The following is a 16,339-nucleotide window of genomic DNA, read 5'->3' as shown; positions in this document are numbered from 1 at the left end:
TCTCTCTCTCTCTCTCTCTTTGTATTTTTTTTTCATCATTTTTTTTTCTTTTCATTCACGAAAGAACTTCAAACTCCAAAATTGAAATCGAAACTATTATTTTAGATTATATTTTAGATTGGATATCTCTAAAAAAAAAAAAAAAAAAAGAAAAATTTGCATTTCTGCAATGAAAAATTGTCGATCTATTGGAAATTATCAATTTCATTGCGATTCCAATTTCATGAGGAAATTTTCAATTTCGATTGTATTACGATTTTTATTAGAATTCTTGCAACATTTTTTTGTCTGCTAATTTTACTCGTTAAAATTTGTCCACGCTACGATTTTTACTACCATTCGATTGCAGTTTTCTCTCTCTCTCTCTCTCTCTCTCTCTCTCTGTTTTTCTTTTCTTTTTCTTTCGTTCATAAAAAAAACTTTGAACTCCAAAATTGTAATCGAAACTACTATCTTAAGTTATATTCGATCGGATATCTCCAAAAAAAATTGTCGTTAATTTTTCCATTAAAATCTCGAAAATTTTCGTTCGAATTGTACGAAATAAACGAACGTACTTAAAAATATATCGTACAACTTTTTCCATTAATTACGATAGATCATTGAAAACAAAACGACGGATAAGGGACAAAGTGCTTGCTTCCAAAAAAAAAAAATGAATGAAAAAGAAAAAGAGAAAGAAAAAGGAAAGGATAACAAGAACAAAGAGAGAGACAGACAGACAAACAGACAGACAGACAGACAGACAGAGAGAGAGAGAGTGAGAGAGAGAGAGAAAGACAAAAGGGAAGACATTGGTAACTGGTAGAAGCCAACGAAACGTAACAAAAAAAAATAATGTGTTTCTATGTGTAGCTGTATATATACGTGTGTGTGTATAAAGATAGGGGTAGGAGTAAGGGGTGGTTTAAGGGCCGTATGACAGGATCAAGTACCTCGAGGCACCTATCGGAGAAAATGAACATACGACTAAGCTTTCGTCGACCGTATTTTTCAAGCATGAGAACAAATGTTTTTGTGTATATGAGAGAGAGAGAGAGAGAGAGAAAGAGAGCAGAGAGAAAAATAGATAGAGAGAGTTAGAGAGAGACGGTAAATAATAATAAACTAGATATAAAAGAGAAAAATAAAAGGATTGATAGCCCAATTTATTGAAACCATTCATATTATATTAATTAATTCTAATTTATAAAGCAATTTTTAAGTAAATTATATATCGGAAAAATTACAGGATTCGAAGTAATATTTAACAATTTTTATTGTAATAAAAAATATTTTATTAAGTCTGTACGTTTGTTTGTTTTGTTCATAATTGAATCGAACTTATGTTGGACGACATTTTTCATGAAAATTTCAAATAATTTATTAATGATGATGATGATAGTGATAATAATATAATAATGATATAAAAATCAATATAATAATAATAATAATAATAATAATAGACTGATTGTAATAACAATAAAATCATGAATAAAATTCACGATAGAAAAAGAAAAGTTTTTCATCGACGTAAAAAATTCATTTTCAATTCGAACGAATTCTCTTTATAACACATTCATCCTTATCCCTCTTTTGTGAAGATCGATACATAAAGCAGAAAGGAGATATCGAAAGGGGACCGAAAAAATTGGATCACTGACTATATCTATCTATATATATATAAAAATAAATAAATAAAAGAAAAATAAAAAAGAGAGAGAAAGAAGATAGAAGATAGAAGATAGAAGATAGAAAAAGAGAAGGGATAAAAGATGAAAGAGTAGGAAGAAAAAGAGAGAGAAAAAAAAGAAGAAAAAAGAAAAGAAAAGGAAAAGGAAAAAACGAAGAAATAAGATCTGAACGTCGTTGTCGGAGTTCTCTTTAGCCTTTTAACTCAACGATGCAGAAACGATCGTTGCCGACGGACCCTTGGGATTCGGGATGACAGCATCTGCCGAACCGGATTTTGGTCCACGTCTTTTATCCATAATCATACCTACACCAGATATATTCTTCTCTTATTGGTTATGATTCAACGATCAAGATCTAGCTAACAATAATTATCGACTATATATTTCTCTTTCGTTTGCTTCTTTCGTTTGCTCTTTCGTTTGCTCTTTCGTTTGCTCTTTCGTTTGTAAGAATGAAAATTAAAAATTGAAAAGGTAAAAAGAAGATTGATCAAAGAAAATCTTTTTTGAATACGTTGGATCGTTGATTCGTAACTGATTTCAAGGACGATTCTAATTATAATTTTTGTTCTTTTAAAGAAAATAATGATGATGATAATAATAATAATAAATTTGATTGGATGATTAATATTTTTTGGTTGTTTTGAGATAGAAAATTTGTTCATGTTGAATTGTTATTCGAATAAAAAGAATTCTAAGGATAATCCGTCATTGGAGAATGATTCTGGGGATATGAATCTGGAAAAAAATATTTCTTGAACGATATTCTGACCAGGATAAACCTTTCACGTTGATTTTGATAGAACATCATTTCCTTTTCTCATAGTCAAAATATTATTAAGAGAAACAAAATAAATAAATAAATAAATAAATGATTCTAGTAATCATCGACAAAAAAAAAAGAAAAAAAGAATTATTCCAGTAAAAAAATTCTAAGCAGGAAAAATACAATATATTAATGTAAGCTTCGTCGTTCCAAATTATCAAAAAACTAGATAAATAAATAAATGAATAAACAAAAAAAATAAAAAATAAAATAAGATAAACGAAAATTCTAATCATAATTTTCAGAATGCAAAAAATTCCGATGTAAATTTTGTCTACGAAATAAAAAAGAAATCCCTGTCAAAAAAAAAAAAAAAAGATTTTAGAAACGAACGAACGGACAAACGAAAAAAAAAAGAAGAAAAGGATTCAAGTACAATAATTTCGCCGGAAGAAAGAGTTCTAGTAAAAATTGTGCGATTCTTTTTCTACCGTCGCATTTCTATCGGACAAAAAAGAAATATAAAAAAAAAAAAGAAAAAGAAAAAGAAATAGAAAAAGAAAAATAAAGAGAAGGGATTGCACTTGTAATTGTAGCAACCAGTCTCTCTCTCTCTCTCTCTCTCTCTCTCTCTCTCTCTCTCTCTCTCTCTCTCTCTCTCTCTCTCTCTCTCTCTCTCTCTTTCTCTCTTTCTCTGATACATTGCTGAAGAATCAACCCGAGGCGACCGTAGAACATGGTCGTTTAAAATAGATGACTGTATACCAGTGCAATGTAAAAAGAGAGTGAGAGAGAGAGAAAAAGAGAGAGAGAGAGAGAGAGAAGGACAATCGTGTCAAAGAAAGAGAGAAGAAAGAGAAAGAGAGAGAGAGAGAGAGAGATGAGAGCAATGGCGTGACACGTCGTGATCGCTAGAAAGAATCTCGTCCTGCAACCCGGAAACACCGTGACTAACAACTCGGTATCACGAAGGTGGAAGGAAAAGGCTTGGACCCTTCGGGGTAGATATCTTCTCCTCTCTACTGGGGTCCTAAGGGTCATCAAACCATCCAGACCAAGCATTATTATGACCAAATCTAATTGAAACTCCGAGAAGAAGATAACCACGTTCTCTTCGTCCTCGTGAATAATACCGTAAAATAGATATAATAGTTATGGACTATTACAGGAGGAGAACAAAAAAAGAAAAGAAAGAAATAAAACTGAATAAAATCGTCAAAAAAAGATTAATAAATAAATAAATAAATGATACGATCGAAATTGATCCGTGAATGTTTAATTCCAATAATAATCGCGTATCGATTTGAACAGATAAACCTCGTAAAGAAAATTGATTAAACAGTTATCCTTTTATTGGGGTTGTAGGAAAGGGTTATGTCCGATTAAAAAAAATAAAAATATGGTGAAATCTTGAAAGTAGAGGGTATGCGGAATGGATTTTAGATTTTATCACACCCGATAGGACGTTCATATTCCTTTGGGAAAGCTTTGGGCAACCATCCAATATCTTTGCTTTGATGCAGTACTATCTTTTTACATATGTAGTAGTCTAGGTAAGTGTGAACCATCAGGTATGTAATTGTAACAAATCGTTCTGATATATATCTCTTCTATATTTCTCTCTCTCTCTCTCTCTCTCTCTCTCTCTCTCTCTCTCTCTCTCTCTCTCTCTCTCTCTCTCTCTCTTTTTTCACCCTTACTCTATTCGGTATGAAAGATATAGAGTCCCTGGAGAAGATTCAACGACTTATTTAGGTCACTCGGAAACCCTCAAGGGAAATCTCTGAAAACTTTCCAAATAAAATACATGTGTCCTCTTTATTTTTTTTTTTTCTTTCTTCATCTTCTAAAAAGAGAGAGAGAGAGAGAGAGAGAGAGAGATAGAGTGGAGTCTAAGATACATCGAATGACCCTAGAAATTCATTCGTCGTGCAACTTTAAAGAAAGAAATATTCTTTTGAAAATCTTCGACTCTACAGGGATCAATCCTGTACCCGATCGAAAAATTATAAAAAGAGATTGGAAATAGTCTTTGAGAAAAATAGAAAAAGACGGAGAGATAGAGGAAGTCATTGTCCTCAAATTCAATCGAAGGGATTGCACGAAGAGAGACAGAGAGAGAGGGAGAAAAAAAGAAAAGAAAAAAAGAAGTGACGTTGAATTTTCCAGTCGAACCTCCTCTTCTTGATGTATCACATTGTTCATGAATAATAGTGCTATTGTACACGCGTGTCGTGTCGATTATGTCACGTATCACAGTATGCGGAATGCATACTTCATCGAGGAAAGAATATAACACCTTTCTTATCCTCCAACACTCAGCATAAACACAATGTAAAAGAATATTTTCCATTTTAAATGTTGAAAGAAATTTACATTTTTCTTTTTTTACTGCAAAAAAAAGATGAAAAACAAAAAGATAATAACAATAATAATAATAATAGTAATAATAATAATAATAATAACGTATTACATTAACAATTAACATGAACGAGTATTATTAACCAAAAAGAAAATTAATAACTACACAAAAAAATGAACTACTAAAAATTATTATTATTAAAATTTGCAGAGAGAGAATAAACTATCGTTTCACTTGAGAAGCCCTTAGAAAGTTAATAAATATGAAATTAAAATGATAAATAAAAAGTACCTTCGTTAATTTTAATAGAAATAACAGGAAACGAGGAAGTTGGAATATATACATACATATGTATAAATATATATATATATACACACATACACACGATATCTATGTACGTTTTCTTATCCCTCGATCAGTTAGCTTGGATCAGTCCCACGGTATTTTCTCTGGTATCCTAGTCGATTGTAGTAGATTACATACAATCCGTTACCTCATGCTCGGCATTAATACACGCAAACTCTGTTTTCCAGTCGGGATCAGGATCTATAGATCGATCTGATAGAAATTTGGAATGATCGCAAACATTGAAAAATATATATCAAAGATATTCAGATATAATTCGATTCCGCATGTAAATTATGATCTAAAAGTTTGAAAATATTCGAGCATACGTCAAAAGTTCAGAATTAGGAGTTTACCAAATTTTTGGGGTAATCGATACAGACATAGATCTCAATATTATATCAAATTTTATGTAATAATACGATTCCGCGTGTAAATTATGATCTAAAAAAATAATTTGTAAGCTTGTGTTATACGTCATAAATTTACAAAGATATCTAACGATATGACTTAATGAGATACTCTCAGTGATACTTTATTCTTGACTTATTGATGGCAATGATAAATTTGGGTTATTAAAAGTAGGTTATTTACCGTGTATAATAGTCATCAGTTCGAACTCGAAGCAGAAACTCGTGGTAATTGCAAAATTCCGTTCGAGAAAGAACGTAGAAAGAGATAGAGATAGATATAGATAGTTAGAGACAGTATGCGTATCCACAAATGGAACGATTCGAGTAGAGACTGCACACACAGTCCTTTTATACTATTCTCTTGCTACGAGAGAACGCAATTATTGCAGGCATGCGACTATACGAGTAAGGAAGCCTAACGAATACGCTATAGTGTCGTTGAAAGTTGCTAACATATGAGAATACGAAAAAAAAATTTATCTTAGAGACTATTACATTATACTTCTAAGGGACGTGTGAAAATTATGGAATTCGGAGTATCAAAAGCTTTCCGACATGCACAAGTAAATAATTAGGTCATCTGTTAATATGGTACTAGTAAATATACACAAACGAATCGATCGAGACTGTTACAAGGGCTAGGTAACGAGTTATGTTCTAATAAATTATTATTAATCGCTCCACTGAAGGTATTTCCTACGGTGTACTGGTTAGTTAGCTTGAGAATTTTTCAAACAAAAAGTTATAGTTCCAAAGTTAAAAGATTGACATGCTTAATTGTATTCTCTAATAACAAATTGTTTTTATAATCTATCTGATGAGATATCTCTACGGTTTACTGTTAGTTCATTTGAGAATTTTTCAAACAAAAAGTTATATTTTCAAAGTTAAAAGATTGATATGGTTAATTGTATTCTTTAATAACAAATTGTTATTATAATCGGTTTGATGAGATATCTCTACGGTGTAACGTTGCTTTACTTGAGAATTTTTATAACAAAAAAATTGTTTTTAAAATGAAAACACTTATTATACGATTAGTCGAGTCCTCTTCGAATAAATTGCTTAATTAAAGTTTTAATCTCTGTGCCGTTGTATTTCTATAGTATATACTGTTAGTTCGCTTAAGAATTTAAAAAAAAAAATTGTGTTTTCGTAGTTAAAGGATTGACACGGTTAATCAAATGATATTATAACAAATTCCTCTTAATCGCTGTGCCGTGATATTTCTACGGTGTAACGTTAGTTCACTTGAAAATTTTTAATAAAAATCATTCTCAAACTTAAAAATTACACGGCTAATCGAGTTCCCTTCTAATAAATCACATTACATTCTTTATTCTTACAAGATATTTCTACGGTGTACCGTTAGTTTACTTGAGAATTTTTCTCTAAAATGATACTTTAACGGTATAACAGTACAAAATCGGCATTCGTCAATCGATTTTTTTTTTGTACGGTGTACTGTTAGTTCACTTGAGAATTTTTCATAAAAAAATAACTCTATCTTGTAAAATCAATATATTCAATCGAGTTGCCCTCTTCTAATTAATCATTCTCCAAAGATATTCCTACGGTGTACCGTTAATACACTTGAGAATTTTTCGTAAAAATGATTCTCTGAGTACGAAAAGAAACAAAAAAAAATGAAAACAGAAAGAAAAGAAAAAAGAAAGAAAGAAAGAAAAAAGGAGAAAAAATAAGAGAAAGGAGAGAAAAAGAAAAAAAATCAACATGGTTAATCCATAGCAATCTTCGGTCGTAACTCAAACAGGGTGAACTATAACTCGTCTTACTCGATATATTTAAACGATATGTACACACACGCACACACACATACACACACATATGTGTGTATATATATACATACTCATATACGTATCCAATCGAGAATTCCACGATTCGCATTATCGGTCGATTGCACCGAACGTAAATTTCCCTGGCGTTTCTCGCGTGTACGCTTCGAGAGCTCGATCCGTTCGTTTCACAGAGCATCCAGGTGTGTTAGCGAACGATGCTTGTGTAGTGTGATGGTAGTAGTGCTGACGGCAGTCTGTAGGTCAGTTATACTGTTACTGTTACCGCGCGTCCAGCCTATTACCGGTTATCGTGCGAGAGAGCAACGGTATGCGCAACTTCGATCGCAATGGAATTCTCTACTCTACTACCCGAACGTCTCGTTCGGACGTACTCGTAATCCCACCGAACGCAACAATAACAATAACAACAATAACAACCACCACCACCACCACCACTACTACTACTACTACTACTACTACTACTACCACCACCACAACTATCGCAATAACGACAGCCAGAAAAATATTTCAAAGCAAACTTTTAACATGAATATATAGATATTCGATCGAAATCGAACTTTTTCCGAACGAACGCACACACGCAAAAAAAGAAGAATAAAAATAGAAAGTCGATTATTTTCGCTATTGGATTTCCATCGACATTTTTATATTTCATCGGTTTGATCGTTTTATATGTTTGTGTATGTGTATATATTTTTTTTTCTTTTTTGGTTGATAGTAGAAAAGAAAATTTTTTTTAATCATTTAATTATTTTTTCTTTCCTCTCTCTCTCTCTAACTTTTTTATTTATTAGTCAATTTTTAAATCGTTCGGAAATGTTTGTAGTCGTAGGCGACAGAGAAAAGAAAAAAAAAGAAAAAAGAAAAGAAAATTATAATTTGATTGACAAAGTTTATAATTTAAACATAAAAATTAAATAAAGTATCGTTTATGTTTATATACCAGAATTTTTAATTACAAACGATAACGTAAGATTATTAATTTAAATATAATTTGTCGATAATCGCTATGCAATTAATTATTTGCTTTTCTTTTTCCTTCTCCTTTTTGTTTGTTTTCTTTTTCTTCATAATTCACGATTTACTTTCTCTCTCTCTCTCTCTCTCTCTCTATCTCTCTCTATCTCTCTCTCTCTCTCTCTTTCTCTCTTTCTCTCTTTCTCTTTCTCTCCGTTTCTCTTTCAGTGTCGTAAATCAGTAAGGATATTCTTGTATGCAAAACGACGAAGGCTACGAAAATGGCGACTGCAGCGTTCGAACGACTAATGGACACCTCGGGTGAAACCATCAATAATGCGAAGAAATTCTTAATTAATTGCCCACATATGGTGGTTAATTAAATGCGATATGAGTTAACCTGCCCCGGGCAAACATACCCCACACATCGTCCCTTCACAACTTCATCCCCAATAAACAACAACGAACAAATCGAAACAATTCTTACTTCATTTCTCTTCATTTTTTCTTTTTTATATTTAAAAAAAAAAAAAAATATTCCTCACTTTAAAATCCTTCAAGTTTTCTGACGAAAAGGGACTTATCTGATTCTTAAAAATCAAAATGGAATCCTCGCAAAAAAAGAAAGAAGAAAGAATAAAAATAATTCGAAGAAAATTATTGTGCTAAAAAAAAAAGAAAGGAAGAAAAAAGAAAATAACAATAATAGTAACAACAATAATAACAATCGTTTTCTTTTTTTATGAGAAGAAGAAGAAATGCAAAAATTCAAAAAATAAATAAATAAATAAATAAGAATGTATGGAGGAGGCTGAGATCGTTGATAAAAATTCGGTAGCCGAGATTAATAATGGTAAAAAAAAATTCCCTGATTCTCAAACCACCCTCTTTTCATCCCCCTCCCTCTCTACCCCTCTTAAATTTCTGACGGACAGTTACAGGGCGGCGAAATCCCTGATTCCAGACAACGAACGGTCATTATGACTAATGAGTTAGGCGGGTCTCGAGTCTTATGATCCATGGGATATTCCAACCTACTTGCCCGTTGTTCTCGAAGTAGTCTTAAGAAAGGTAAAAAAAAAAAAAGAAAAAAAGAACAAAGAAAGAAGAAGAAGAAGAAGAAGACGAAGAAGAAACGAACAAAAGAACAAAAGAAAAAGAAAGTGAGAAAACGATCGAGATCTATCGAGATAAACTCCGATCTATACGATCTCGCTATGGGGGTTTTCAATTCGTCGTACGTCATCGACCATAAAACGAAGTCCTGCGAATATTCTTTTTTTTTATTTATTTATTTCTTTGGATTTCTTTTTTTATATATATATATATATGTATTAGTTATCAGCCAGTTTATTATTACGTATGATTTATAGATTTATAGATCAATATTAAAGAAAGAAAAAAAGTGTTATGTCTACACGTAAATGTACGTACATACATATGTATATAATATATATAATATATATACGTACACATACATGTACATCGAGTTAGACGAATAAGCAGCTTTGTTATACTCTACTACAACTATTGCTACTACTACTACTACTAATAGTAATAAAAAAGAGAAAAGAAAACTTATGGCTGCGAATTTAGTGATCCAGGGTATGTACCCTTCTATTCTGGCGAATGGCGATGCCTCGGCACACTCTGTAATTATAAAGGACCGGTTTTGTCCGGTTTGTGTTAGAGAGAACGAGAGAGAGAGAGAGAGAGAGAAGTATAATACGTGCAACTACGTTAAAGGTACAACGAACGATGCCCTTCAACAAAACTATACCTCACGAATATATTTCTCTTTACGTATATATATATATATATATTGTTAATTTTTAAGTAGCATTATATAATTTTATTACGATTTTATGTTTAATAAAAGTAATTATCAATGTTATATTTTTGTGTTATTTTTGTTAATAATTATTACATTTTAATGATATATATATTAATAATTTAATATATATATATATAATACTATTTTATTATATATGAAATATGTATATATTTTTTTATATATATAAATTGTAGAATTCTTTCAATTGCTACGTTTCATTTATATATTATTATTAGTACATACATATAATAATAATAATAAAATAATATATATATATTTTTTTTCTTTTTTATTATTGTCGAGAAAATATCCCAAGTATAGTGTAAATAAAAAAAAAAAAAAAGCTTTGGTCAAACGGTTCTACGGTCAAAGTTTAATCGTATGCCTTAAAAATAGACATATCATCGTCTCTCTCTCTCTCTCTCTCTCTCTTTCTCTCTCATTCTCATTCTTATTCTTACATACGTGTTTTTATACGTTAATTTATTCAATCGTATATCTCATCGTTTAATTTATATTACGTTAATTTATATTGCGTTAACTTACGATCGTCGTCTTTGCCCAAATAGCATTAATAAACCATTTATATCTATCTCTTTTTATCTTGTATATCCCGTATTAAAGAGAGACAGAGAGAGACAGAAAGAGAGAGACAGAGAGAGAGAGAGAGAGAGAGAGAGAGAGGGAAAGAGATTTCTAATGCAGCGAGAGTTACCGGTGCCATGTTAATAAAGTGCCGGTTGTACCGGAGCTCTGGTATCGCATGTCGTGAAATTCCAAGTCGTTGAGTCATGAAAAGAATGAGTAGCCATAAGTTTCATTTATTATATTATGTATTATTTAAAATATTCTCTAAATGTATTTAATTAGCTTTCGTTAACTTGTTATATATATTTGTTAATATACTATTAATTATTTTATATATTTATTTATATATATATATATGTGTGTGTGTGTGTGTGAATGTAATATTATATGTACGTGTGTGTGTAAAAATAATTTCAAAAATATACATATACATATAAATACAAAATAGTATATTTGGTAATATTAAAAATTGAATATATATCAATAATAACTTTGTAAAGTTAAGATAGCCTTGATTCTATTTAATAATTTCATTTACTATTAATATTCCAGTTAATTCTATTCTATATTCCATTAATATTATAATTTACTGTTAATTTTCTAAATATATTTTTCAATATTATTAACAATATCAATAATAATATTCAATATATAATTATTAATAATATTTAATAATTTAATATAATACTTATATACATTTTATATTTATTATTAACAATATTAACAACATTAATAATTTATTTGATACATTTATTATTATTATTATTATTATTATTATTATTATTAAATTTATTAAAAAAAAAAACAAGAAAGAAATTCAAATAACAAACCTTCCTTCGTTTTATTCATCATATTTTACTTTTCTAAATATATCCAAAGTAATATATAAAATATACATACCTATGGGTATAAATATACACCATAAAAGTTAATAGCAAACGACAAGTGGCAGTAAAGCAGATTTGACACTTCATTATTATATTCCTATGGCATTTTAAAGAGCCGCCGCAAGCTGATTTAACGATTCTCTCTATGTGTACGGTCTATTAAGTGGCCTGATCAAAACGATTGGTCGCGAGTGAATAGCGATAAATAATAACGCATGTATTCAGATACCACATATACATACATATACATACATATACATACATAAATACATAAATACGTATATATACATAAATAAGAAAAACAGAGAAAGAGAGAGATAGATAGAGTGTAATAACAAGGTGGCAATAAATTACACCATGCTGTATTATCACACGCCAAGCGTTTATTGGAAGATGCTGTACGTGTCACCTGTGATGTTCCAGACAAAAAATAAATAAATAAATAAATAAATAAATAAGAAAGAAAGAATGAAAAAGAACGAACAAAAAAAAAGACGAACATAGAAAAAGAAATAAACCGATACTGAAAGAAATTATAGAGCAAAAAATTATACTTGGAGTCTGCGAATTATCCATGGTAAACGAAGTTCACACACAGACATAGACACACGCATAGAGTTGAAGAGAGGGCAACCAGAAATGAATCGTAAATTATAAACCACTCTTACTGATAGTCAACCGTGAAAGATCGTTACTTATATACATACACACACGCACATATATATATCCTATATACATACGCACACACTCACATAAAATCTCGTTAATTAGTCCGAATGCTGGATTATTCCTTGACAAGGCAAATTTCAAGATCGTTGATTGCCTGTTTCAAATAGTGACTATGATAATGTAAATTTGTTCTTCTACGTTTAGCTAAAATAATTCTTTTCTTTTTTCTTTTTTTTTTGGAAGGGGTAGTGAGATTACTTGACAGCAATCATTTGTATCGTTTAATTTACTTTTTCTTTATATATATGCGTGATTACTTAACCTACTTCGAATGTAACAATCGTTATATTATTAATGTTTAATTAAATCATGGAACTGCTAATAATTTTAATCATCCACTTGGCCTGGTTTTTCTTTTTTTACAGATGTTAACAGACTGATAGATGACAATAAAAATAATAGAGAGAGAGAGAGAGAGAGAAAAATAAATGTTTAGATCGGAGTTAGCGTGGGTGTTTCTCACAATGCATGTGTTTTTATTTCTTCGATACGTATGACAGTGAAGTTTCAATAAAGGTATGATTATCATACGTTCAAAGAAACTTTTTGATCAGCTGTTTTTACATCAGATGACTCTAAAGACGATCGATTTTTTTACATTTTTTATTTTTCTTTCACATGCGGAATATGAAACTGTCGTTAGAAATAAACTGGGTACGATGTAACGACGTAATTTTGTTAGAAATGTAAACGTGCGCTGTAGTTGGTTGCACGATTTTTGTTGATTAGAAATTACCAAAGTTTGACGATGAAAAATGATGTTATTATATTTGATATACAGGGATTAATCTGTGTTTTATGACTGTTTTTGAATAATACGAAGTTATATTTTAGAAAAAGAAAAGGATGAAAATTAAATGATCGGAGTTTTGAATAAAATTTTTGTAAAAAGAAAAGTTGAAAAATGTTTCTCTGACTTTACGATCAAATTGTAACTGTAAATCATTTCTGTATTATGTTATATTCGAATTAATTACTGAAAGTCGACTGTAATTGTTATTATTATTATTATTATTATTATTATTATTATTATTATTATTATTATTATTATTTCTGTACGTATAGTTAATAATATCGTAAACGAATTAAAACTGAGATTATTAATTGAGATTGATTATGGAATTAACAAATTAATCCTGTTTACATTCCGATTGATTTTGAATTACGAAATTATTACGACCGTCTTCTATAATTGAATTGTAACTTTGTGTTAGCATATCTGTTACGACACGATTCTGATTACATCGCGAATAATAAGTTCTCGCTGAATTGGTGACTTTGGTGGTGACCTTGGTAATTACCGGTTTGAATGACGTAGCTGAGGTTATTATTACAGTTACAGGATTACAATCTGCTTGATCGCGACTGCTTGAAATATCGGACAGAATGATACCAAACGAGTGAATTAGAACGACCATTTAGAATTAGAATTAGAATTGGATTAAAATCTTTTTCTTTCCAAAAAGAAACAAACTAAATAAATAAGATACCTTTGTAAACGATTAATCAATTCTAAACAAAATTCTCGATTAAAAACCAATTAACTAAATCCATCCTCCGCGTGTAGGTGTATGTTAAAAAAAAAAAAAAAGGACTAGATTGCTAAATCAGGATGAATAATTTTTTATTCGTGAAACGTGACAGATACAAAAAAGTATAATGTAGGTTGAGAAGGCTAAAAGGTATTTAAAAAAAAAGAAAAAAAAATACTCACTGTCATAAACCATTAATAATTCTAACAAAATGATCTATTAAAATACCATTAACCAAATAACTACCCTCTATAACATATAAAACATATATATATATATGTTAAAAAAAAAAAAGAAAAAGAAAAAGAAAAAACAAATCCCTAAATCGCTCGATCAGAGGTGAATAATTTCATACTCGCGAAGAACGAATGAAAAATATAAAGTTAAAGCTATTTAAAAAAAGAAGTACACACTTGATCATAAAAAAAAAAAAAAAAAATCTACAATTGCTAAGGGTTGAAAGAGTATCGTGTCCTACGATCGTTTCGTGTTACCAAGCAACGGCATGCTTTTGGTGTTATCGTTGGTAAAAGGGTGTTCCTTTTGTTTCCAGATCAAAAGAATCACCCCTCTCTCTCTCTCTCTTTCTCTTTCTATCTCTCTATCACTCTATCTCCCTATCTTTGTTTAGTTCTCGAGGGTAAAACTGGCTATCACCAGTCGTACCTAAGGGATCGAGAATCAAAAAGTCGAGGATCGTAATGGGGGTCTCAGGAACGATATGGGGAAAGATGAGTTTTGTCGGCCATTTACCAAGCCAAGGGCAAAACGGTTTTAAACCGGAAACCAGCCAATGATTCTTCCGTTAACGCTCATTCCCTCGTATCGACCCTACTACCTTCACCTCCCTACTCCCACTCAACTATTTCTGTCTCTTTCTGTTTCTCTCTTTCTCTCTTTCTCTCTCTCTCTCTCTTTCTCTGTATCTATTTATCTTTCAAGCAATTGCTGTCAAGTACTATACTATCAGGATTAATAATAATTCGTAGGAGTAAATAAATTTGTTATTGTTATTTTTCGTACGTGTTATTTTTCTTTTCGATCTTTTCTTTTTTTTTTTGTTTTTTGTTCGTTCAGAGGAGCAAAGATTAATTATGAATTTTTTTTTTTTATTTTTTAAAAGAAAAGAAAATTTAAATAAGTATATCGCGATTGGAATAAGGAAGAAGAAAATTAAGGTTTAATGTGTATATGTACATATCGTGCTTTTTCATTCGTAACTCGTCGATTTTGATTCTTTAGTTGCGTTAATTATTTATAAAATATAAGTTTTATAACAAAATTCTTTTTTATTTTTTTGTTGTTGTGTCGCTCGAGATAAGTTAATGGTAGCTCGTGGACGAGGAGATAGTGGTCATTCGATATTTATTCTATTGTCAAAATCTAATTCTAATTCCTTTAAAAGGGATTGTTAAATTAAAACAAGGAAAAGAAAAATAAAAAACTAAAATAAACGAATAAAAATTAATCGATTTAAAGAAATTTGTTAAATAATTGAATCGAGCAAGCGAATAATTTTTATTTTCTTTCTCCCTATGTTTTCCCTCTGTTTTTCTCTTTTTATTTATTTGTTTTTTTGATTTTATTTTTATATCATTTCGATTTCGTTTTATTTTGTTTATTTTGTTATCGTACTGTTTTCGAGCGAATATTTATAACCTTTGCCGACGGTAGAAATTCGGAATTCGTAGAAAAAGTTTCGTGATACGTGGTCGAGATAAATCGAATATCGTACGTTCGAGATACGTTCGACCATCATAAATAATTTATTTGAAGAGGGGGGATTAACTCACCATAATCGGAGTGCAATCTTGCCGCCCAGATGCAGAGGATGGTACTCTGTCCGACCGCAGCATCTGCAACAAAGGAAAAAAACCAACTCTCTCGAGTTTTATTTCTTTTTTTTTTCTCCTCCTTCTCTCTTCAAACTCCACCCCACTCCACCCTCCTCTTCACCACCACTGTCTCCACCACCACCTTTTAATTTTACCGTTAGACTTTATCGGCAATAAAGTATCTCTCTCTCTCTCTTTCTCTTTCTCTGTCTCTGTCTCTTTTTCATTCGTTCGATCACTCTTTCTTTCTTATAATAAAAACTTGTCGATTCAATAAAATTTTAAACAAACGAGTACACAAACACATATATATATATATATGTAAGATGTATATATTCGATTAACAATCAAATAAATATTATTATTATTGTTATTGTTATTGTTATTGTTATTATTATTATTAATATTGATGATGATAATAATATTTTATTGATCATATAAATTAAACAAATCAAAATTACTTACTATAATCATATTTCTAAAATATCGATTTTAATTAAAATAATAATAACAACAACACATATATATATGTGTGTGTATGAAAATTTATAAATGATAATAACGAGAAAGTTAATAATAAATGAAGACAAAGATTATA

At 30.2% G+C, this 16,339-nt stretch overlaps 1 protein-coding gene across 5 annotated transcripts in view; it reads right to left on the bottom strand.

The window, feature by feature from the left end:
- LOC127072321 (SH3 and multiple ankyrin repeat domains protein 2) overlaps window positions 1-16,339 on the bottom strand; it is a 133,101-nt gene that overhangs the window by 67,447 nt on the left and 49,315 nt on the right. For all 5 annotated transcript variants that reach the window (XM_051012649.1, XM_051012648.1, XM_051012651.1 and 2 more), the window contains exon 2: window positions 15,700-15,762. The gene's annotated coding sequence lies outside the window, so the exon portion shown is untranslated. The remainder of the gene's footprint in view (window positions 1-15,699; window positions 15,763-16,339) is intronic.

This window comes from Vespula vulgaris, chromosome 25 (genome assembly GCF_905475345.1).
Source record: "Vespula vulgaris chromosome 25, iyVesVulg1.1, whole genome shotgun sequence".
NCBI classification, from domain to species: domain Eukaryota; kingdom Metazoa; phylum Arthropoda; class Insecta; order Hymenoptera; family Vespidae; genus Vespula; species Vespula vulgaris.
Note: the sequence above shows the minus strand (reverse complement) of the source record. Positions and strands in the feature narration are given on the sequence as shown.